The 25,373-nt window shown below is 37.9% G+C and overlaps 1 protein-coding gene and 1 non-coding gene across 7 annotated transcripts in view; both read right to left on the bottom strand.

Moving 5' to 3' along the window:
• FKBP5 (FKBP prolyl isomerase 5) overlaps nucleotides 1–25,373 on the bottom strand; it is a 117,950-nt gene that overhangs the window by 92,274 nt on the left and 303 nt on the right. For 2 of the 6 annotated variants that reach the window (XM_032409954.1, XM_032409953.1), the window contains exon 2: nucleotides 19,305–19,410. The exons of 2 other annotated variants lie outside the window; for them this stretch is intronic. The gene's annotated coding sequence lies outside the window, so the exon portion shown is untranslated. Of the gene's footprint in view, nucleotides 1–19,304; nucleotides 19,411–19,640; nucleotides 19,714–24,746; nucleotides 24,973–25,373 lie in introns of those variants that run through there. 2 more of the 6 variants (XM_032409956.1, XM_032409957.1) reach the window with 2 other exon arrangements.
• On the bottom strand, nucleotides 3,435–3,541 carry LOC116635952. Its single transcript, XR_004300249.1, has one exon. It is a non-coding gene; the product is annotated as a U6 spliceosomal RNA (small nuclear RNA).

Here is a 25,373-nt window from a genome sequence, read left to right as displayed (position 1 = left end):
ATATACAGTGGGGAAAAGATAGTGTCTTCAATAAATGGTGTTGAGAAAACGGGGCAGCTACATGCAAAAGAATGAAACTGGACCACTTTTTTACACAACACACAAAAATAAACTCAGAATGTATCAAAGACCTAAACATAAGACCTGAAACCATAAAACTTCTAAAAGAAAACATAGGCAGTAAACTCTTGGACAGCAGCCTTAGCAATATTTTTTTGTATAGGTCTCCCCAGGAAAGGAAAACAAAGGCAAAAACAAACAACTGGGACATCAAACTAAAAAGCTTTTTCACGGTGAAGGAAACCACCAACAAAACAAAAAGCCAACCTGCTGAATGGGAGAAGATGTTTGCAGATAATAAATCCAATAAGAGGTCAATATGCAAAATATATAAAGAACTCCTACAACCCAACACCAAGAAACCAAACTGGACAGAGAACCTGAATAGATATTTTTCCAAAGATGATATATAAGTGGCCAACAGGTACATGAAAAGATGCTCAACCTCACTTATCAGGGAAAGTCAAATCAAAACCACAATGAGATATCACCTAACACCTGTTAGAATGGCTATTACCAAAAAGACAAAAAATAACAAGTATTGGCGATGATGTGGAGAAAAGGGAACCTCCTTGAATTAGTTGTTGGGAATGTAAATTGGTGCAGCCACTACAGGAAACAGTATGGAGGTTCTTCGAAAAATTGAAAGTTAGAAATACCATATGACCTAGTAATTCCATTTCTGGGTATTTGTTCAAAGAAAACAAAAACGCTAATTCAAAAACATACAAGCACCCGTATGTTTATTACAGCATTACTTACAATAGCCAAGATATGGAAGCAACCTGAGTGTCTATCAATAGATGAATGACTAAAGAAAATGTAGTGTATATACACAATGGAATATTACTCAGCCTTATAAAAAGAGTGAAATCATACATTCGCACCAACATGTATGGACCTAGAGGGTATTATGCTAAGTAAGTCAGACAAAGACAAATACCACGTTTTCACATATATAGAATCCAAAAAACAAATGGAAACTAATTCATAATATAGAAAAAAGAAACCTGATGGCTATAAGTGGGGAGGGGGCTGGAGAGAGGCAAAATAAGTGAAAGAGATTAAGAGGGGCAAACTTCCAGTTACAAATTAGTCACAGGGATGAAAAGTATAGCATAGGGAATATAGTTGATAATACTGTAACTTTATATTGTGATAGATAACTACACTTGTCATGGTGAGCATTTCATAATGTAGTTTAACTGTCAAATCACTATACTGTACACCTGAAACTAATATAGTATGTCAACAATACTTCAATAAAAAATCTACAACTCAGGGCGCCTGGGTGGCTCAGTCGTTAAGCGTCTGCCTTCGGCTCAGGTCATGATCCCAGAGTCCTAGGATCAAGCCCCACACCGGGCTCCGTGCTCCGCGAGAAGCCTGCTTCTCCCTCTCCCCCTGCTTGTGTTCCCTCTCTCGCTGTCTCTATCAAATAAACAAAATCTTTAAAAAAAAAAAATCTACAACTCAGTAATAAAGAAAACAAATAACCCAATTAAAAAATGGGCAGGGGCTCAGTCAGTGAAGCGTGCGACTCTTGATCTCAGAGTTGTGAGTTCAAGCCCCACACTGGGCACAGAGATTACTTAAAAAATAAAATCTTAAGGGATGCCCTTAAGGGTAGCTCAGTCGGTTAAGCGTCCAACTCTTGATTTCAGCTCAGGTCATGATCTCAGGCTCGTGAGTTCCATGCTCAGTGGGGAGTCTGCTTGAGATTCTCTCTCTCCCTCTGCCCCTCCACCTCCCTCCCTCTCACTCTCTCTCTCTCTAAAATAAATCTTTTAAATAAATAAATCTTTTAAAAAATGGGCAAAGTATTCAAATAGACATTACTCCAAAGAAGATATACAAATAGCAAATAATCACATGAAAAGATGCTGAACACATCACTAGTCAGTAGAGAAATGCAGATCAAAGCCACAATGAGATACCACTCCACACCCACCAGGATGGCTATTAGGAAAAGGAGAGATCATAACCAGTATTGACAAAGATGTGGAAAAAGTAGAACCCTCACACATTGCTAGTAGGAGTGTAAAATGGTGCAGCTGCTTTGGAAAATAGTGTGGCAGTTCCTCTAAAAGTTAAAGTTATCATTTGATCAATTCCAAGAAAAATGAAAACATATGTCCACCCAAAAACTTGTGCATTAATGTTCATAACAGCATTATTCATAATAGCCAAAGAGTAGAAACAATCCAAATGTCCATTAACTATTGAATGGGTAAACAAAATGTAGTATATCCATACAACTCATTATTATTCAGCAATGAAAAGCAATGAAGTACTGATAACATGCTACATGAATGAACCTTGAAAGTATTATGCTAAATCAGACTGGGACACAAAATACCATATATTGTATGATTCCATTTATATGAAATGTCCGTAAATCCATAGAGACAGAATGTAGACTGGTGGTTACCTAGGGTAATGGTAGAAGTAGGAGTGACTGCTAACGGGTGTGTCATTTCTTTTGGGGGTGATAAAATGCTCTTAAGTGGGATAATGGCAATAACTGCATAATTCTGTAAATATAGCGGAAACCACTGAGTTACACACCTTAAAGAGGTGAATACCATGCTATGTGAATTTTATGTCAATAAAGCTATTAGAAAAAGTACTCTATTGAATAGATGGACATTAATTCCTAACATACATTGCTTCCAATGTATCTATTCTACATAACACTGCTGTGAACATTTTTGTGCCTAGACTTTTATCATATAATTAAGAGTATGGATTCTTGGGGTGCCTTGCGGGCTCAGTTGGTAGAGTGTGCAACTCTTGATCTCAGGGTTGTGGGGTCAAGCCCCATGTTGGGTGTAGAGATTACTTAAAGATACAATCTTAAAAAAAAAAAAAAAAAGAGTACGGATTCTTTAAAGATTTATTTATTTGAGAGAGAGAGAGAGAGAGCACACGCGCACACACAAGCAGGAGGGGCAGAGGGACAGCGAGAGAATCTCAAGCAGACTCCCCACTGAGCGTGGAGCCCGACACAGGGCTGGATGCCACGACTCTGAGATCATGACCTGAGCGGAAATCGAGTCAGACGCTTAACCAATTGAGCCACCCAGGCGTATGGATTCTTAAACACTCTGCTTCAGTGAGAATGTTGGCTTGACAACATAGCAGCTACATGAGTGCTGTTTGGGCAAGTCACTCAACTACTTTGTGCAATTTCCCCATCTATCATATGAAGTAACAGTAGTCACACCTCTTGGAATTCTGAGGATTAAATTAAGTAAGGGCTTTGCATGGTGTCTGTCACACAGTAAACTTTCAACATTAGTAGTTATAATTGTCATTCTGGTTTGTATTATTTTCTCTTTTTTAGGTTTTTCTTTTTTAATTGAGATATTACAAGAAATATGGGACACTTCACTAATTTGCACGTCATCCTTGCGCAGGGGCCATGCTAACCTTCTCTGTATTGTTCCAATTCTAGTACACGTGCTGCCGAAGCAAGCACTGTATTATTTTCTTAAGATGATTTCTGGAAGTGGTGTCACTGGGTCAAAACCCATTAACATTTATGTGTTTGAATACATTTTGCCAACCTACATTTTAAAGGGGGTACACTAATTTTTGGTGCCAAGAGTAAATATAGGAGAGAACCAAGGGTAGCCATGCCATCATCAACATGATGTTACAGTAAATTTTTTTTAATTTAACCGATGTCTCAACTTTGCTTGTGGTCCTGAGCATCTTGAAACCCGACAGTTTTCTAGTTGTCCTATGAATCCTGTATACCTTGAGTACCTACCAAATGTGATATCTGCCCAAGACCCTACACTGGGAGCCACAATGGAACCTAAAATGAGTAAGGCCAAGGATTTTGTGTGAGGCAAAGCAAAGAAACATTTCAATTCAACTGTGATTAAGTATGAGAAAGCTACAAAGTATCTATAAGGGTAGGGAAAAGATGGCGGTTTATAAAGCAGGGAAAAGAGGGCAGTGTTCCAGCTGGTTCTTGAAGGACGGACATTAATTTCAACTGGCAAGGGTGTGGCAAGAGTAAAATCAAGGCTGGTAAAAGAACACAGCACACAGCATATTCCAGGACTGGCTTGAGTAGAAAGTTGCTAGGGGGGAAAAAGGGGAGAGAGCAAGGCACAGGGTGCTCTAGGAGCACAAAAAGGACCCTCTAAAACACAGCCAATGTCTCCGTGAGCTGAGAGGGAGGGTTTCTCACAGGGCAAAGAGCATGCAGAAAGACACAAAGACGTAAATCATCATGACCCAGCCAAGGAACCACATGTAATCCAATTTGGCTAAAGTGGAGGGGACATGTGGAAAGGATGCAGATGATGCTAAATAAATAGGCAGAAGCTGACTGTGAAGGACTTTGTGTGCCAGAATAAAGCATTTGAACTTTATTCCAAAGGAAATAGAGAAGAGAAGCATTCTTAAGGAAAGAAGTGACAATCAGACTAGCTCAAAAAAATTTACTCTGGCAACCCTCCAACAGCTTCCCAGCTCACACAGAATAAAATCCAAAGTCCTTCTTATACTTAACACCCTACATGCTGGTCAGTGGCTATCTCTGAAACTATTTTCCTATTGCTTCTCTTCTCACTTACTCTGTTTCTGCCACACCAGCCTTCTCAGGGCTTTTGCACTTGCTGTCCCCTCTGCTTGGAACTCTCACCCCATCCCCACCCCGAGACACAAAGTTTGCTCCCTCACTTCCTTCAGGTCTCTGTTCAAATACTTTCTTATCAGAGAGGCCTTCCCTATAACCCAATATAAAAGAACAAGAAACGACAGCAATCAGCCCTACCATTTTTTCCCCTCCACTTACCACCTGGCAAATACATTTACTTGTCTATTGCTTGTCTCTCCTTACTAGAATGTAAGTTCCATGATGGAGCCTCTCTCAATAACCCTATGCTATAGGAACTGTTATTGCCATTTCCAGATGGTGAAATTAAGAGGCACAATATTGCTAGTGAACAGAGGAACCAAGTAGAATGACTCCTGAGCTTGCAACTCTAACCATTTCACGTGTGTCAGAGGTCCTGACTTTGATACTATATCATTTCCCATGAATTGGCTCCATTCTGACAAGTACTATGACAGTAAAAACCCTGAATTCACACTATGTCCTAAAAAGATATGGATTCTTACCATTGGTTATTAGCCACGTTTCAAAAGCCAGGAAACATTTTTTTAAATGATCAATTAAACTGCACAAGGTATCTGGACTTTATCCAGCAATAAGCTGTACTTTTTTCTTGTTTAGGACCCGGAGATATTAAAACAAGATGAGAACATTTTATGAAACTAAAAAGAACATAGCATATGACACCAAAACTACTTTTCCAAGACCCTTTTTCAAGTAGAATATTAACTTTAGGAATAAAATCAACTCCATCTTTAAGATGATTATTACAATTTTCTGAGTATCGCTACCAAAGGAAGAACACAGTATCTACCTGGAAAACATCAAGTAAATATTGTATCATATGCAGATACATATCCTGATTCTTTCCCTACTCCTCAGATTACTAATTTCTTCTTTCCCTGATTCTTCCAACCCATCTCCAATTATTGAGAGTACCCCTTCCCAAATGTAGTTCTCAATCAACACCTTTTCCCATCAGCTACTTCATACCAGAACTTACCACTCTTAATTCCAGCCACTACCTCTATTATAACCAAATCTAGTTATAATTCCTCTTTCTTCCCTTCTGCAGTTTTTGATCTCTAATTGCCTAACCATAAATACTTCGGTACCCCCTTTTATATCCCCACCTTTTTAAAGAAAATCAACTTTTTCAAAATTGGCCCATTCTCTATTTACTTCATTAATCTGTATTATCTGGCTGTTCTCATAGGTTTACAACTTTAACATATTTTTTCTCCATTTTATCAACAGGACCTGCTGACTGTTCACTGTGTTTCCTACTACCTTACTTTCCAAATTCGTATCTATCACCATATTCAGGGTTTTCTTCATTGCCTTCCTGAATTACCACAGTTCTCCAGCTGACCTACTTACTCCTACTTCCAGCCTATTCACTCACTTCCATTCATTGTATACATAAGGCCAGTAAAGCCTCTATCACACAGTACATTCCCAATTCGAGGACTTCTAAATAGCTCCCCAGCACAACAAATCCAAACTTCTCAAACCAGCACTCAGGGCCTTCTACCCCTTCGGAACATCACTAATAAATGTTTATCTTAAACATTCTAAGACAAAACCCGAGAAAACCAACATCTTGATCTCGCTCCTCTGATTCAGTGCAATGCACACTACAGGTCTCTAGACAATACAGATCACCATCTTCCACTTGACTTCAACTAATTACAGAAGACAATGGGAATATATTAATCTATCATCTTCTAAACATCTCAAATTATTATGGGAAGGATTCATTTTCCCAAAAGTTGAACTCTTTTAATCAGCAAAATGAAAGTGTGTACAGTTATCAGAGAATAACACCATATTCCTAGTAACAGTTCAAAGTAGTAAAATATTTTAAATGTGAATTTGCCAATATCTATAAAAAGTTTAAGTGCAAAATATCCTTTAGCCCAGCAATACTTCCAGGAAATTACCTGTAGATACTCTCACAGAAGAAAAATTATATGCAGGATATTAAACACAACATAATTGTAATAGTGTAAAAAAAATAGGACACACACACACACAAAAAATTAAAAATTAAAAAAAAAAATAGGACACAACTAAAACTTCCTTACTGGGTTTTTTGTTTTTTTTTTTTTTCAAGTAGGCTCTATACTCGGCATGGAGCCCAAACCCACGACCTCAAGATCAAGACCTGAACTGAGATCAAGAGTTGGATGCTCAATGGACTGAGCCACTCAGGCGTTCCCCCCTTACTGGACTATTATTATACATCCCCACAATGGAATATTATGCAGCAACTAAAAATAAAGAAGCAGCTGTATATGAATTGATATGGAAAAATGTTTAAGAATGATCTGAAGGAAGAAAAAAAGCAAGTCACAAAAAAGAATGATCTGAAGGAAGAAAAAAAGCAAGTCACAAAACAGAACATTATTATTCTATTTGTGTAAAGGAAATGCATGTATTTGTAAATGCAAGAAAATATCTAAAAAGAAACAGTAAGAAACCACTAATAGCTAATTCTGAAATGGGATTCAGGGGAAGAAATAAGGGATTTTCACTTTTTGGGGTGTGTATATATATATACATATATATTCTTTTTGTAATTGAAGTATGGTTGGACGTACAATATTAGTTTCAGTGTACAATATGGTGATTTGTTATTTACATACATTATGAAATGCTCACCATAATGAGTAGTTACCACCTGTCACCATAGAAAGTTACTACAATGTTATTGACTATATTCCCTATGCTCTACTTTACATCCCGATTTATAAGTTCGTACCTCTTAATCCCCTTCAACTATTTCATCCATCCTCCCACCCTCTCCCTTCTGGTAACTACCAGTTTGTTCTCTGTATTTATGAGTCTGTTTCTGTTTTGTTTACAGATTCTACCTAAGTGAAATCAAAGGTATGTGTCTTTCTCTAACGTCACATAATACCCTCTAGGTCCATCCCCGTTGTTGCAAATGGCAAGATTTCATCCTTTTTTATGGCTGAGTAATATTCATGTGTATCATGCCTTCTTTATCCATTCATCTATCGATGGACATTTAGGGTGCTTCCATATTTTGGCTATTGTAAATAATGCTTCAGGTGAACACACAGGTGCATGTATCTTTTCGAAACATACATATCTTTTTTAAAAAAATTATTATATCAAATTTTCACTTAAAAAGAGAAAGAAAGGGGCACCTGGGTGGCTCAGTCAGTTAAGCGTCTGCCTTCAGCTCAGGTCATGATTCCAGGCTCCTGGGATCAAGTCCAGCATCGGTCTCCCTGCTCAGCAGGAACCCTGCTTCTCCTCTGCCTCTGCCTCGATCTCTCTCTGTCTCTCATGAATAAATAAAATCTTAAAAAAAAAAAAAAGAAAGAAAAAGGGGTGCCTGGGTGGCTCAGTCTGTTATCCCTTCGATTCTTGATTTTGGCTCAGATCATGATCTCAGGGTCGTGAGACTGAGCCCCACATCTGGCTTCATGCTGGGCATGGAGCCTGCCTAAGATTCTTTCTTTCCCTCTCCCTCTGACCCTTGCCCCCCCCCAAAAAAGAAAAAAACAAATAAACAACAGACTAGACTTTTTAAAAAAAATTATTTATCAATTTGAGAGAGAGAGAAACAGAGAGAGAGAGAGAACACAAGCATGTGAGCTTGGGTAGTGGGGAGGGGCAGAGGGGGAAGAGAATTTAAGCAGACTCCATGCCCAGCATGGAGCCTGACCACGGGGCTCAATCTCAGGACCCTGAGATCATAACCTGAGTTGAGATCAAGAGTTGGATGCTTAACCGACTGTGTCACCCAGGTGCCCCCCAAAACCAGACTCTTAAATACAGAGAACAACTGGTGGTTGCCAGAGGGGAGGTGGGTGGGGGGGATGGGTGAAATAGATGAAAGGGATTAAGAGGTACAAAATTCCAGTTATAAAATAAATAAGTCATGAAGATGAAAAGTACAGCATAGAGAATATAGTCAATAATACTGCAATAACTTGTATGGTGACAGATGGTGACTACACTTATCATGGAGAGCACTGAGTAATGCAATGAATTGTTGAATCAACATACTGTACACCTGAGGGGCACCTGGGCAGCTCAGTCAGTTAGGTGGTCAACTCATGACTTCAGCTCAGGTCATGGACTCAGTGCCAAGCCTGCTTGAGATTCTGCTTGAGATTCCCTCTGCCCCTTCCCCCACACATGCTCTCCTGCGCACACACGGGTGCTCTCTCTCTCAAATACATAAAATCTTAAAAAATATACATAGTACACCTGAAACTAATATAACATTGCATATCAATTATACTTCAATAATAAAGAAATTTTAAAAAGAAAGAAAAGGCTGTGCATAGCAAAGACTCTTAATTTTGGATGTATATAACTGATCTTGATCATTCACAGTGCAGGTAATAGGAGCTCCTCAAAATGCTTAATGAAAAACTCATCCGTTCATTCAACAATCATTTATAACACTTACTATGTGGGAAGCACTGTGCCTGACAAGACGGACATAATGGTGAACAAGAAAAACCTACACCAGGCTCTCAAAGAGCTAATAAAGGACTTTTGGTCTCTATTTTTCCCCATTTCTCCAGTAAAAGCCACTCTGACCTCCAGGTATCTGTTCTCATTACGCCCACGGTTCACCATAAAATAGATACAAATTAATAGGTTAATTATATCAAACAAAAACAAAGGCTTTAAAAAATGGACTCTTATTCTTGTCATAATTAATTTTAAAAGTTATCAGAAGCACAATTTGTAGAGAGAACAGTTCAGCAAGCACACTTTCAAATAAATAAGAAGTAACCCATATGCTAAATGAAGTTTAAAGGAAATTAAGAACATCTGAGGAGGGAAAAAATAGGAAATATTAATTTTCTCCACTAATTTATACATGTTCACTAAATTTTTGTACAATGAACATGTACTACCTAAGAAGTTCTATAATATAATAGTAACATATGAGAAGAAGAATAGTAAGTTCTTGTTCTTGAAAAACTGTCTATTGCAACAACAGAGAAGCTACAACATGAAGTGCAACTTCTTATCCTTCCATCCCAGCCCCTTTGTGGTCTGGCCTTCTTGAGACTCCTTGTTTTGTCAGCCCCAAGTCCATTCCCCCCTCCCCCACCCCCCTCATCCCCCCTCCCCGCTTCTGCTAGAAACAGCATTCTGGGACTTTCCACTGGGGAGCCACTGCTCACCTCCTGGAGTGGAACCAATAATCCCCAATCTTTGCCAAGCCATTGCTTTCTATCCCCTTGGCTGCCACAATAGTTCAGAGATGAACATATGACCCTAACAGATACAAACCAAAATCAATCCTGAAAATCCAGAGGCTAATTTTAATGAGACTATTATTGATCACAATCACAGACATATAATGCAGCTAAAATTCCTGAAAAGAACATTGTAATAAATAGAATTCTCATTTAATGTGGCAGTGAAATAGTCATTAGTTACCTCTTTTGTTGAAATATACAAAAAACAGCAACAAAAATATAATATTCAAAAAATTCTCAATTCTAAGATTTAAAACTTCCTACTTGTCTCAAACAGTAAGAATGTTGAATCCATATAAATCACATCCTGTTAAAATAGGTAAGTATAGAAAGAGAAAATACAGGTTACCAGGCATATACATTAATCACATCTCCTCTGACAAAAATTTAAAAAGTAAGTTCAAAAATAAAGGTTCCTATGCATAGTATTTTATGAGGCATCTAAAATGCCACAATACCTGGAAAAAAAAAAAAAACTTCCATACATTTAACTTAAGTAATTTTGATTATTTTCAACACTAAGAAAACTACAGAATATATTAATAAATTATAGAGAAACAAAGTTCAATTCAAAATGAGAAAATAAAACTTAAGCCATCAGAACTTCCTAAGAGTAAAATGGGCTACCTTGTAACATGGAGACCTCCCCTTCCCAAAAACTAAACTAAAACCAAAACTGCAAGTCTCTGAAAATATGACATTCTTGAAGAATGTGATGGGTGTGCCAGCTGTTTTATTTCTTGAAAGCATATAGTTGAACGCATATAATACTCTGTTGCATTTTTCTCTAGCATTGCACAACTTTCCTGGCCTACAATGCACGTACTACATCTATTACCATATTTAAGCATCTGACAGCATTGTTATAAGAATCCACAATACTCATCTTTAACTAAACTCATATATAAATGTTTTAGTCTTCAAATGTCCATGGATTTCAGCAGTTAAGTATCATATATGTTTTTTCCACAGTCTCAATACATTTCCTGAACTTTTAGCTTTCAGTTTCCTGTTCGTCAATGGCTACAACTCTAGAGGCAATACATAAACACACCCCAGCCATGGTATTTCCACTCTGACAATAGTGGATGAACTTAATATGACCAAACATAACTACAGTGCATATAAATGGTACATGACAGTTAACATAGCAATAACAGGAATTCAATAATTTATAAAAATGGAAATGTAAATATTACTGATGTAAGAATGTTACAAAACCAACAGTCTCAATGTATAAGAACTGCAGGGCTGCTACCTAAAGAATCCTCCAAATACAAAACAAGTTGCAGATCATAAGAGACGAAAAAAATCCCTTCTCCCTTCAAAAAAATGAAGACAGGAAAAAAGAAACCAAACCATGGGAAATATAAGTAAGTGATCTGATACAAAGCTTTGAGGACATGGAAAAAAATTTTTGTATACACTTGTGGATTATACAATTCAACTTCACAGTATTTGAAAATGATAAAGAAAAGTTAGTATTTCAGTAAAAATGGATCTAGCCCAGAAGCCTACTTTCTTTGAAGGAATATAGCAGGATAAGCAGAGGTTGCTGGGGGCATCTTTATGTAACCCATGCCTTTTTCTTTCTGTAATCATGGGAAAGAATATAGAACATTATTACCAGGTGCAAAATGATTTCATGATAAAATTATGCTTAAAGTGACTAAAAAGTACACCATGCAAATTTTCCAAATACAGGAAAGCCATCTTGCCAAAGTTAAAACAATACACTTCAAGGGAAAAAAAATAGTGTGATAATGATTTATTTGATGGCTAGGAACAGACATTATTTATATATGAGAAAAAATTACTCTGTAAAAAGGGAGTATTTATAGAGCATTTAGAGTGATCAGAAACTAAGCTTATGGCTTTATAGATCTTCCACCACACTGCATCTACACAGGAAAACAGTGTAAAAGAAAACAATATATTTCTTTAAGATTTTATTCATTTATTTGAAAGAGAGTGAGTGAGTGAGAGAGAGCATGAGCAGGCGGAGGGGGATAAGCAGACTCCCCTGCTGAGCAGGGAGCCCGATGAGATGCAGGGCTCAATCCCAGGACCCTGGGACCATGACCTGAGCCAAAGGCAGATGCTTAACCGACAGAGCCACCCAGGCACCTGAAGAACAATGTTTAAATAAGTTTCTCACCATGATGTGTGGCATATACTAAAATGTCAGAGGCTAGAGAAGATGTAAACTTAAGCGACTACTGTAATAGAAGGATAGGGTTAGAAGCTGTGAGGTGAAAGTACAACAGCTCCCAACTCTTCATGCTACTCTTACCAGCACATCAATCTGTAAAATGATAGAAACAAAAAGCCCACTTTTTTTTTGAGAAAGCTATTTATGATTACAACACTATTATATCTGTAATTTACAACTCTAAAAATGAAAGAAAGAAACCCTTTTCTCCTTAAGGCAGATTTTGGAGTCTTGGTTTCAAATATTACTTTAGGAATAGTAATGCTAACAAAAAAAAAAGGAAAAAGAAAAAGAATGCTCATCCAAGAATGTAATCACGGACTTCTCATTAAGAAGTGTGAATTACTATCCCATTTTTCCTGGTGGTAAAATTATTTTTTATCTTGGTTTTTAATAGTAATAGTAGAAAAATTGGGCTCCTGGGTGGCTCAGTCGTTAAGCGTCTGCCTTCGGCTCAGGTCATGACCAGTGTCCTGGGATCGAGCCCGGAATCCGGCTCCCTGCTCCACGGGGGGCCTGCTTCTCCCTCTCCCACTCTCCCTGCTTGTGTTCCCTCTCTCGCTTTGTCTCTCTCTGTCAAATAAATAAATAAAATCTTTAAAAAAAGAAAAATTTATCAGTAGTACTACTGTAATTTCCACCCAGATGGCTGAGAATCACACTAGGCATGACAGTAAAAAACAGCCCTAGTTTAGCTCTAAAAGGTGCAGGCCTGCTCAGTAATTACTGTGGATCTTGAACATATGACTTTACTTCCTCTGGACCTCAATGTCCTCATCTGTAAGGCAAGATGGCTGGACTAGAGGTTATTTCCCTCCCTTCCTCTGTCTCCCTGGCTCTTTCCACTTTACGGCTTTAGTGATTTAGGAACTAGCCTGGGGTTTCTGAGGACAGAGAGAAAAATCTGGAGAAAAGGAATAAAGATAATGTAAACAACTAGAATATGGAGAGAAAAAAAGTCAAAAACTCATGTTTATAAAAAGAAATGGACAAATGGTTCAGGATAGAAGATTATGAGTTTCACTGTCAAAATTAATTTGAATACAAGTTTCAGTTATATTGAAATCAGAAAAGAAAGTGAAAAATGCCAGAGATACAGACTTAAACATTATCTATAACACACAAGAATGCCTCCCAAATAACCCAAGAAATCCTCCCCACATTCCCTCAGTACATACAGAAAAGATCTCATAATACCTGGCTTATCATTCATAATTCTGCCCCAACATAATCACTATTTTCCCACAGGTTATTCCCCTCAGCCAATTTGGCTTCATCATGTCAAACAAACCTAGAATACCTCCCCTTCATTATCACTCAATGTTCTTTCTGAAATGCATTCTCTCTTCTCTCAACTTATACTAATAATTTATCATGCACTAACCATGTTTGAAGCACCATTCTCAGTGCTCGGTATGTATCAGCTCATTTAATTCTCTCAACAAACCTAGGAGGGAGGTCAAGTAACTTGCTTAAGATGACACAGCAGCAGAGCTAGGATTCCGACGCAGGCAGTCTGGCTCCAAGGAACCTGTCCTCTTAACTTGCTAACTAGTGCTTCAAAGTTCAGATCAAGTTCTGTCACCTTTCTGAAGTTCTCAGCTGCTTAGCAATTATTCCTGCCTCTTGAGTCCTTAAGTAAACCACTCATTTACCACTTACCATTAGTTGTTATTTATCTTTTGTGCACATATTCTATCTTTTCTAAGAACAGGCTCTTGTCTCATTTATTCTGTAACAACACTATTTAGAACCTAAGAGAACCTAGTATCTGAAACATAAAAGTGCTTATTAATGAAACTCTAACCACATTTAGTGTTTACTGGAGACACACAGGAGGCTCTGGGCTAAGTGCCTTCATATGTACCGTCTCATTTAATCCTCACAACTGCCCATCCTCAATATTGCAAGTGAGGAAACGAGGCTCAGAGAAGCTATATATGTTGTTCAATATCACACAGCGGTAGTGATGGTCTTACTTAAGAGACTGTACCACACTCGTAATCTGCAGTCTACCACAGAACACCTTGAAGAATCAGTCCTAACGACAAATGAGTTCAACGTGTGCCTACTCGGCAGCATGACCCCGCACACTAAGGATTCAGGACCAGAGGTACAGCTGCTGCCCTCAGGAAACTTGTAGCAGAGCAGGACTTCGGGACCAAACCCTCCCATCACTGGCAGAGTCACCATCATCGGCTTAAATATTTTAACTTATATTTTAAATCAAAATATCAGAATAATCCTGGGAAACTCTCTTCCACAACACTCATTCTCCCTTCAGGCTCCCTCACTCCCTTTATGCTTGGACTTCTCTAAGCTTTTGTATTATAGAGTAGAAAGGTTCCGTTAATCCTAACAACCATTAGGATATCTAAATTTAATTTAGTGATAGCTCAGACTCAAGGGTATATTTGATAAATTTCATGCCCATAATGAAATATGAGCAGTGAAGAACAGCTAGAAAAAAAGCAGTAGCAAAATGCAGTGAAACGAGGGATATGAAAGTCACACTGTAAAGGAAAGAAAAAGCAATAAAAGAAAATGGACACAAATAGAAGGTAGAAAGTAAGAGTCCAGCATAAATTCAGTGGAGAAACGTAGATAAATAACACTAAAATCTAGTCCATTTTAGGAATTCTGACTCCTTTATTCCTCTTCCTAACGTCAAAAGGAAATAGAAAAAAAATATAAAACAACTGAAAAATCACTTGCTGAAACAGTATATAAATTAGAGGAGTTTTTTCCTGAGAAACCATTCATTTTAGAATTTCAAAGCTGCAAAGAAACCTTAAAATACTACCTAATCCAACCCACTCATTTTACAATTAAAATAAGGCTCAGAAGGTTGATTTTAATTTGCCCAAGATCGTATAGCTACTGAATCTCACCCCAATGTCTACTCCTACCAGACTAGGGTTCCTAGAAATGTATTTTACTACTCCATTTTCCACTCTTAATAACTATTAAATTAGTTTCTGCATAAGCATCTCAGAATCCACATATTATTCCTAATTCCCTCAGAAGAAAATAACCAGATATTCTGGATTATGTAAAGCAATACAGAATTTTATTCTTTTATTCCCAAAGTCAGTAATCTCAAATTGGGTCCTGATTCTCACCAGGAGGAGATTCAAACATTTCCCAGAAAGGCAGAAAGAAAAAAGATCTCTGGAAGTTAACCAAAAGCAAGCCAAGTTGATAAACTATAATACATTTGGAAAGGAATCAGACTCAAGACCCCTGGAGGCTGGATGACAGCTAGTGGGAAAAATAATGGATATATCTTATTTTCCCGTTTCTATTTTATATCCTCTTAACTAACCATAGGCTCCTATCTTTCTGACAAACGTCAATTCCAGGAGCCTGTAAAGAAAAGAAATGAAGAGAGTATCATGTCACTTTCGGCAAAGGTGGCTTTTAGACAGGAACTATCTTGGCCAGGAAATATGGCAAGAGGGTTAAGTTTTAAGGTAAACCCATAGACTGGTACGTTTCACCTTAAAAACAGCAGGAAGTCCTGAAAATGTGTTATATACACTTAGAATTTCCTCCACTGCAAAGCAGCGGAGAATTCAAGAATTCAAGATATTCTGGGCTGGAAGGAACTCATCCTGGGCCATTTCTGTGGTCTAATGAAGTCTGCTGCTTACACGTTGCCCCTCCTTGATAAACTGTGGGCCCTGCCAGCCACTGTACTCCAGGTTATCTGAGCTGAGTGATTTTGAAGTCTTATATAGAACCTTAGTTTAAATACAGTGAACACCTAGGCCTTAAAAATGATGTCTTGGCCTATAGAAGGCTGACTGAAGTTTTCTGGAAGGGAAGAAAATGCCTTAGTTTACCTTAGGAACATAGCTTACTTTTCACATATATGAAGTTCATTATAGATTAGGTATAATCTCCTGTTTTAACATGTTAACCAAATTAGAATTATTGTACTGAAAATGAAAAGGACAAAAAGATAAAGAGAATCATTATAAAGTTAGAAACAAACTGTTTTAGTGACTCAATGAGCTTAGGAAGTAAGAGTAAAAATGACCAACAAGATTAATGAAGTTTTTTTTTTTTTTAAAGATTTTATTTATTTATTTGAGAGAGAGAGAATGAGAGAGCGCACATGAGAGGGGGGAGGGTGAGAGGGAGAAGCAGACTCCCTGCCGAGCAGGGAGCCCAATGCGGGACTGGATCCAGGGACTCCAGGATCATGACCTAAGCCGAAGGCAGTCGTTTAACCAACTGAGCCACCCAGGCGCCCCAAGATTAATGAAGTTTTTAACAGCTGAAGAGGAAAACTGGGAAGAGCTTTTCAGCTGCAGGGGAGGGGAGGGGAGGGGAGGGGGTCCCGGTGTGCAGCTGCTACAGAGGTGGTATTTAAACATATTTAGTTTCAAGACATAGGTGAAAATTTGGGCCTCAAGTTTAGACAGAAGATACAGATTTGTGGTCTAGAAAGCAGAGTAATGATTAAGTTTTTAGAGAAAGAGGTGGTTATGGAAAAACATTTAAAACAACAGCATTCCTCAGATAATACACTTTGAAGATAACCTAACCTTCCAGATGAATAATACTTATCATACAGATATGGAATATTTGGACTGCTTTGTTCTAAATGAAAAGCTAAAAAATTAATTTTTTTTCTCAGGCTATGAATTGACAGAAAAAAGCTAAGGATTAAAACAGCTTCATAACTACTATTTGTCCAAAGTCTTCTGAAGTTTCTCTATTTGTAACAAAACTTTTGGAAAAAATGGAGAGAAAAATCTGATGCACCAATACTACTACTATTTTACAATAGTGGTGAGAACTTAAAAGTACATTAACCAAAATGCTGATAATTAATAAATCTGGAGAACAGGTCTATGGAAGTTCATACTAGTCTCCCCAGTTCTGTGTAGCTTAAAACTTCCATAATAAAAAAATCTTTAAAAAGCCTACCTGCGGATATTTTAAAAATTCCTTTTTTTTTTTTTTGAGAGTGCTTGAGCACAAGTTGGGGGAGGGGCCAGAAAGGGGCAGGGGAGAGAATCCCAAGCAGGCTCCACCCCCAGCGGAGCCCAAGGTGGGACTCGACCTCATTACCCTGAGATCATGACCTGAGCCAAAAATCAAGTCTCAGATGCTTGACCGACTGAGCCACCCAGGCGAACCCAGATCTGGGGACGCCTGGGTGGCTCAGTCGGTCAAGCATCTGCCTTCGGTTCAGGTCATGATCTCAGGATCCTGGGATCAAGTTCTGCACCAGGCTCCCTGCTCAGCGGGGAGCCTGCTTCTCCCTCTGTCTGCTGCTCCCCCTGCTTGTGCTCTCTCCTTCTCTCTTTCCCTCTCCCTCTGACAAATAAATAAATAAATAAATAAATCTTTAAAAAAAATTCTATCTGTAGTTAAGACTTGACAGCTCATAACAAAATTCTAACAGGCAAAATCTTTTCTTTTTTTTTTAAATTATGTTATGTTAATCACCATACATTACATCATTAGTTTTTGATGTAGTGTTCCATGATTCACTGTTTGCATATAACACCCAGTGCTCCATTCAGTACGTGCCCTCTTCAATACCCATCACCAGGCTAACCCATCCCCTCACCCCCCTCCCCTCTAGAACCCTGTTTGTTTCTCAGAGTCCATAGTCTCCCATGGTTCTTCTCCCCCTCCGATTTCCCCTTCATTCTTCCCTTCCTGCTATCTTCTTTTTTTTTTTTTAAACATATAATGTATTATTTGTTTCAGAGGTACAAAATCTTTTCAAATAATGTTTTATTCATTCTCAATAGACCAATGAAGTTTAATGTGTATGAAAGGGAGAAAAGATCCTGTGTCATTTTAGAGGAATATAAGTATGTTCATTAAATGGAAAAAATCCTCTTATCCGTGTTGGTTGATGTTGGACATTTGTTATTTTTCTCTTCAATGAACTTATAATTTTTGTTGAAGAAAATATATAGTCCATATAAACATACGGTTTTGGTTAGTAAAGGCAAAATAAACATTTATCCCCAGTATCAATGATTAATTTGTTGAATGTGCTGATTAGCTGTAGTATTATTTCAAACATCTTACACTCTAGTAAATAATCAAATAAACAACTTTTTTATGGAGATGCAAAAAAAAAAAGGAAAATGATTAAAAAATAAAACCAATATCCAGGGCGCCTGGGTGGCTCAGTTGGTTAAGCGGCTGCCTTCGGCTCAGGTCATGATCCTGGAGTCCCAGGATCAAGTCCCACATCGGGCTCCCTCCTCAGCAGGGAGTCTGCTTCTCCCTCTGACCCTCCTCCCTCTCATGCTCTCTGTCTCTCATTCTCTCTCTCACAAATTATAAATAAAATCTTTAAAAAAAAAAAAAAAAAGAACATCTTTAAAAAAAGAAAAAAAAAACCAATATCCATAAATTATACCTAACCCTAAAACGCAAAAAAAACCCCATATATTTAAAATTATATAAACTAATAAGTAGAGGGGGAAAGTTGAATGTTTTTAACAATAATAGTTTAAGCTAGGATTTAAATGGATATAATTTAAATCATATCACTCTACTAGACTATGACAGTACTGCAACTAATAGAGAACAAATTGACTGCTTAGATTTACCACTCACTGATAAACAAGAATAGTATATGTGGTTTACAAGCACATATCTTTCCTCCCTATGATAAATAGCACCACCTAAAAAATGATAACTAGACTTGTTTACCTCTTCTTCATCTGTAAGTTCCAAGACAATAAAAACTATACATGTCTGTGCAAAACATAGCACACTGTAGGTGTGCAACTCTTCTAACAGGAATAATCACCACCTTCAATTCCCAGAAAGCTATTGCTAGCTATCAGTCTCATTCCCTATGTGACTTGCATAGGATAACAAAATCAAGCAGGGTTTCCTTGCTGGCAGTTCTGCCTTGAATCATTTTCAGAATCTTATTTCTTCTAACAAAATATGTCACCAGGAAACTTCAGAGAGAAGCAGCATAAATACATATACGTAAAGACAAAAGAGACTGTCAGCAATTCTCTTTTTCTCCATCATTATGAAAATACTGAAGTCTGAATTCAGGTATTTCACTTTTTGCAGATAACAAGATCATTGTCCTCTTCAACAAATTGTTGTAGTTTTCCTCATTAAAGTGAAAATTACATACCGTAAAATGCCCAGATCTTAAGTAGTCAGCTCAGTAAGTTTGAACAAGCGCATACACCAACAACTGGTGAATCTGGATGTTCCTTGTACTAGGTCTTGCAACTTTTCTGTAAGTTAAAAATTATATGAAAATAAAAAGTTACCCAACCAGTGTACACTTGAATTACTATTACCCAAGTCAAGCTACAGAATACTTCTATCTCCCCCAGAAAGTTCCCTTTTGCCCCTTCCAGTCAACCACAACCCTTACCCAGAAACCACTGTCCTGATTTCTATCACCACACCTAAAGTTTTGCCTGTTCTTATATTTTTCATAAATGGCATCATTTGTACATACTTGTGCCTGGCTTCTCTTGCTCTGAATAACATTTCTGAGATTCATTTATGTTGTGTGAAGCAGCAGTTCATTCCTATTGTGAAAAAAACTGCTATGAACATTTTACATCAATCTTTTTGTGAACATGTACTTTATTCCCCTTAAAGCACTAAGATTTCATTTAAAAAGGGGAGGGTTCCCACATATAAATAAGCCTGTAAAGTCATATAGTATAGATAGATGGACTGATTGCACATATAGCAAAAATATATAGTTATATAAAATACAGAAAAAATAGATATTTTATCTACGTGTGTGTGTGTGTGTGTGTAAATGAATAGATTCTGAGAAGTTCACCGGGAACCAACAAAGATATTTTTTAAAAACTTATAAAGTTCAGAGTGAAAATAAATCTAAGATGGGAAAGCTGTCCGTTTAATTTTTCTTAATAAGTATTATGTTTTAACCTAAGAATAATTTAAAAGAGAAACAGATTTCTCTCCATATAAGTTACCCCATTCTGCTTCAATGAAATACCTTCTTCTCATAACAAATTCCCTCCCCAAACTAGAACTTCAAAACATTAAATGTTACCTCCACTACATAATAATTTTTTATGCCAGGGATAAAACCCAAAATATGTGCTAAAATTACAAGTTTTTATCTTACTGTCTTGCTTTTTAAAAAAGTTAAATAGGGAAATAATCCATTGGCTAATACTTAACATGGGTAAAGACCATTCCATCTTCATTGAGACTATATTCTGAAAAGGACTCAATCTCTAGGATGTTTTCTCCATCCCCAAAAGTAATTTACTGCAGCATTAAGTCTATGACAAACACATCTTGACTTTGAAATTCCACTGTGTAATTTTCAGCTGAAAGTAGAGGAGATTCTTTAATTTCCAGAGGTAGTAACATTAAGGAACATACATGCAAATCTGATTTTTGAAGAGATCAATTTGAAATTCCCAACCCTGCTTTTGATAATCAGATGATCCTTTTCAGGGGACTAGAAGTGGCTCTTCATTTAACGTCACCTATAAATTGCCAAGATGGAGGCAGAATGATACAAATGGTTCTAGAAATTTACCATTGCTTGCTTTAGGAAGGGTTTGCAACTAGAAAAGGAGAAAACCACCCTCTTCTAAAGGTGCTCGATCTTTGTTCATCTTTTATTCCTCCTCCCCCAAAATGAGCAACTTCAAGAACACACAATTCTAATGTACTATATTTTTAATCTTAAAAAACATTCTTAGCATTTGGATGTTCCCTAACTTTCGCAGATGTGTAATTATTTACTTAACCCATTACTCACTCTGAAACTACATCATTTTTATTTTTCTAATAATTGTACCATTTTCTAAAAGAACAAGGAAAACAGCCTCGATTAACTGTTACAAAAACGACACAGCTCTGAACAGCTACAACCCCCAACTTTCATTATCTTTTTCCTGTTTTAGAGAATTACAATCTTATTCTTATTTTTAAAGTGTTTTTCTTCCAGACCAAGAGTAGGAAACAGATACAGCAAATGTGCAGACCCCATACTCCCTCTGGTGGTCCTTCACTCTCATTAACTAGATGTTTTCCAAAAGACTAGAAGTAAATACTAAATTAAGCATAAAATTAACTTGTTCCATTTAAGGATTATAGTCTTACATGTTTAAGTTTCAGCTGAGTACAGGCCAATTCTTTTCATAACAAACTGTGAGATATAAGTTATTTTGAGTACTTGAATTTTAGTGTTTCAAATATTGCTAAAATATCCTTAGTAACCTGTTATACAGATTAGTTACAGGGTGCAGAAGGCCCATAATAGGCTCTTTTGACAGAAGAGTCTTTTACTTGGTATGTGTCTTTTTTGCAAGTTAAATCACACTTCAGTGGCTACTGTTTTTAAATCAATAGTTACTTTCATACCAACAACCAATCTCCTATGTGTGTAGATTTAATTTTCTTTACACTTTGGGGACATATTATTGGAAGTTAAAAATGTACTGTAGATTCTTTCTCCCTCCTTGGCCATCTTGGCAACTGCTCTTTGTTGGGGGCTGTCCCGCACCTAAGGCAAGAAGATGGTGGCTGCACAGAAGAAAGTCACTGGAGTCGATTATCTCTAGGCTCCAACTCAATGTAAGTGGACAGTACATGATGGGGTACACGGCCAAGCAAAACTGGTCATCCTAGCCAACAACTGCCTGCCTTGAGGAAATCTGAAATAGAGTACTATGTCACATTGGCCAAAACTGGTGTCCATCACTAAAGTGGCAATAATATTGAACTGGGCACAGCATGTGGAAAATACTACAGAGTATGCACACTGGTTATCACTGATCCAGGCGATTCTGATAGCATTAGGAGCATGCCAGAAAAGACTGGTAAAAAGTAAATCATGCAAAATTTTTCTTTAATAAAACCGGCCAGAGATCATTTGAAAAAAAAAATGCACTGTAGAAAATTCAGAAATGTACAATAAACCAAAATCTAATTATTAATCAGCTAGGTTAAAAAGTTCAGATAGTTTCAGGATGCCTGGCTGGCTCTGTCGGTGGAGCATGTGACTCTTGATCTCCAGGTTGTGGGTTCGAGCACCACATTGAGTGTACAGATTACTTAAAAAAAAATAAATTCTTAAAAAAGATTAAAAAAAATAGAAGTTCAAATAGTTTCAGAATCATAAAATGTCCATATTTAGTTGTTCAGTATTAAATAATTACAGAATTTGGTGTGCCAAAATATGTACAATATAGATTTTTTTCTTGGGGTGCCTGGGTGGCTCAGTCAGTTAAGCATCTGCCTTCGGCTCCGGTCATGATCCCAGGGTCCTGGGATTGAGTCCCAGTCAGGCTCCCTGTTCCGTGGGGAGCCTGCTTCTCCCTCTGCCTCTCTCTCTCTCATGAATAAATAAATAAAATCTTTAAAAATATATATGTACAGATTTTTTTCTTTAGGAATTATGAAAAATTATAGTAAAGGCCTGTACAGAGATATCCTTGGGTATAACATGCATATTACTATCAAAGCCATATTCATGTCTAAAAGTGTCATCTGATTTATCCTCAAATTAGCTATTAATAAATGGCCTTGTTTTTTGTGGCTTTATTCATTCAAAAATATTTGCCTACCCCCAAACTCAAAAGGAACCACACCTGAGGATAAATGACTTAAACACACAATGTTTACCGTGTAGATGTGAGAATTCAACTTATGCTTAATTTTGAAACTGAAATGTGGTTGATAATTTTATGATATGGTCTACACAAGTTAAAGTGGACAAAAAAACCCAGTAAAATATCTAAAAACAGAATTTGAAAATGGGTTTTTAATTAAAAGACATTTTTATAAAGTCCCTAAAATATGCTTTTGTGTAAATAAAACTATGAAATATAAATTTAATTTATCATGTGGTATATTTAAACATTACCTTAGGATAAAGATTATAATACTTACTATACATAGTAAATTACACATAGTAGTTAAAACTAATATATTCCTATAGACTTTAAAGAACAATTACTTAAATCATCCAAAACGATGAGGAGCCCCAGACTTACAAGATTCCTTACAACTATTTATACAGAATAAAACCCACTCTACAGGACGAGTCACTGTTCAACCAATCTACCCTGAGCATCAAAAAGACAACTCAGCTTTAATAGCAATAACTTCTTCTATAGCTACAGAAAGAGGATGTTCTTTCTTCTCTAGACTGAGTCATTCTAAGAAACCTTTAAGAAACTAAATAATCCAAAATATGTGTTCTTTTCCAATCCAAGAATAAACAGAAAATTGAAGATTTAATTAGTTGCCTAATCCAGTATTTTAAGTTTTTCATGTTGAACTGGTTAAAACTATGTTTTAAAAAAAGAAATTCACCTAAAATTACCACAACTAAAAAAATTAAAGATTCAGAAAAATATTTGTTTTGTTAAATGTTGGAAAGACAAAGACCTCATAACATTTAAGCCTGTTGTTTTTAGAGATATAAAACATTTTCTAAAGACCATCTTTGATTTTGTTTTTAAAAATCCCAGTCACAACTAGCCTATTGGTTAAAGGGTTCAGCTTTAAATGGTGTTACTAATTAGCTAGGTAAATAGTAAAATCACAATTCAGTGAACTACTACTAAAGTAGCATAATTAAATCAAAATTATAACTTTGTTCCTAAAAAGTTACACTTCTGTTAAACATAAATCATCCCCAATGGATATAAAAGACACATTAGAAAAAAATTAAGCTAAATCAAGTGTTACAAATAAATTTAAATATGTATAAACTACATTTTAAAAATAGTTGTTATATATTATTTTTAAATGTATTTTTTCTGTAGATGCCCTACATTGGTCAGGGCCATAACTGTAGATTAAGTGGAGGTCAGTTGGGAGAGAGACGAAGAGAAAATGTAAGTGAAAGTATGACAAATAAAGATTTCCCAAAAAGAATAAAAAATTTTTCAAGTGTATCCTTGAATTTTGATTCAAACACCAAGAGAAACAGCTACTTACTTTAATTCTCTAAAGTAAAAACCCTCGGGGAGGGGGGCAGAATTCCATAGACTATTAAAAATACTTAACTGAAATATGCCTTAACTTTTCCCTTGTCCACAATCTAACAAAATGGTAAGACAATGAAAATAAACACTCCTGTCTACCCTCAGCGAGGCAAAGAAAGCTCCCATTCAATGCTAAGCCTTATTCCACTGGAAAACATACCCCTGAAAAGTAAATCCAAAACCACGAGCTCAAACTACTTCATGCAGAATTTACTGAATGGCGGCCAAACGCTGTACACGCTGTCCTGAACCACACTGAAGGATATCTACAGTTCTGCATTCCCCATTTACTAACTTTGTACCTTACCATGCTTTCGCCACCACTGCAGAAACCGATTTTTTTAAAGTAAGACTACAATGTTCCTCCAGGCTCGTCCACGGAAAGAAGGCAATTAATCTACACGCTGACCCCTCAAATTGTTTTTAAATCAGTACTGGGTTTGACTCCTATACTGTCGCGAGCACACCTTTTCAGACATCAGTGGAAGGAGTTCTAACGTTCTAGGAGTGAACCGAATAATGAGCCCTAAATCAAGTTTTAACGGGCTTTCACCTGGCACGAGAATAATCACCTGTTAGAACGGCGCTGCACTGGCACCCTCCAAGAGCGGCCGAGAACCGGGATGCTGTATCCCAGTCACTTGTCCCATGGCGGCAGGTGAAGGCGGAGAACACGCATCCACACCCACCGCCCGGGGAGCGCAAACCGAAAGCGAGGAGCGCAGCAGTGGGACACTCCGTTATCCTCGCCCGCCACCGGCCCCGCCAGGTGTGCGCGGCTCCATCACGCCCGCGGCGTCCCGGCGCACGGCTCACCCCGGCTCGACTTCGCCCGCCGCCCGGGCCCCAGAAGGCGAAGTTTCTCTCCCGCCCGCAGCAGCTGCTGCTCACGCGCCGCCCGGCTCTCGGCGGGTCCCGCAGCCTGCTCCGGGCGGTCGCGGTCACAGGCGCCGGGCCTCGGGCGAGTCGGGGACCGCCGACGGGAGCCGGAGCCGGGACCTGTCACCTCGGGCGGGAAACAAAAGCCGGGTGAGGACGAGCGGGCGCGACCGGCCTCGCCTCCGCAAGGGGGAGCGCGGCGGGGGCGGGGAGCGGCTCTCGCGGCCGCCCGAGTCCGCGCCTCCCGTGGGGAGCACCGGCCCCGAGGGCCGGCAGGGCGCACAGGGGCCCCGCAGTTGGGCTAGGGGCATCCAGCGCGC

The sequence above is a fragment of the Phoca vitulina genome, unplaced genomic scaffold (assembly GCF_004348235.1).
Source record: "Phoca vitulina isolate PV1807 unplaced genomic scaffold, GSC_HSeal_1.0 scaffold11, whole genome shotgun sequence".
In the NCBI taxonomy this organism is placed as follows: Eukaryota; Metazoa; Chordata; class Mammalia; order Carnivora; family Phocidae; genus Phoca; species Phoca vitulina.
This window is presented reverse-complemented; position numbering and strand designations above follow the sequence as displayed.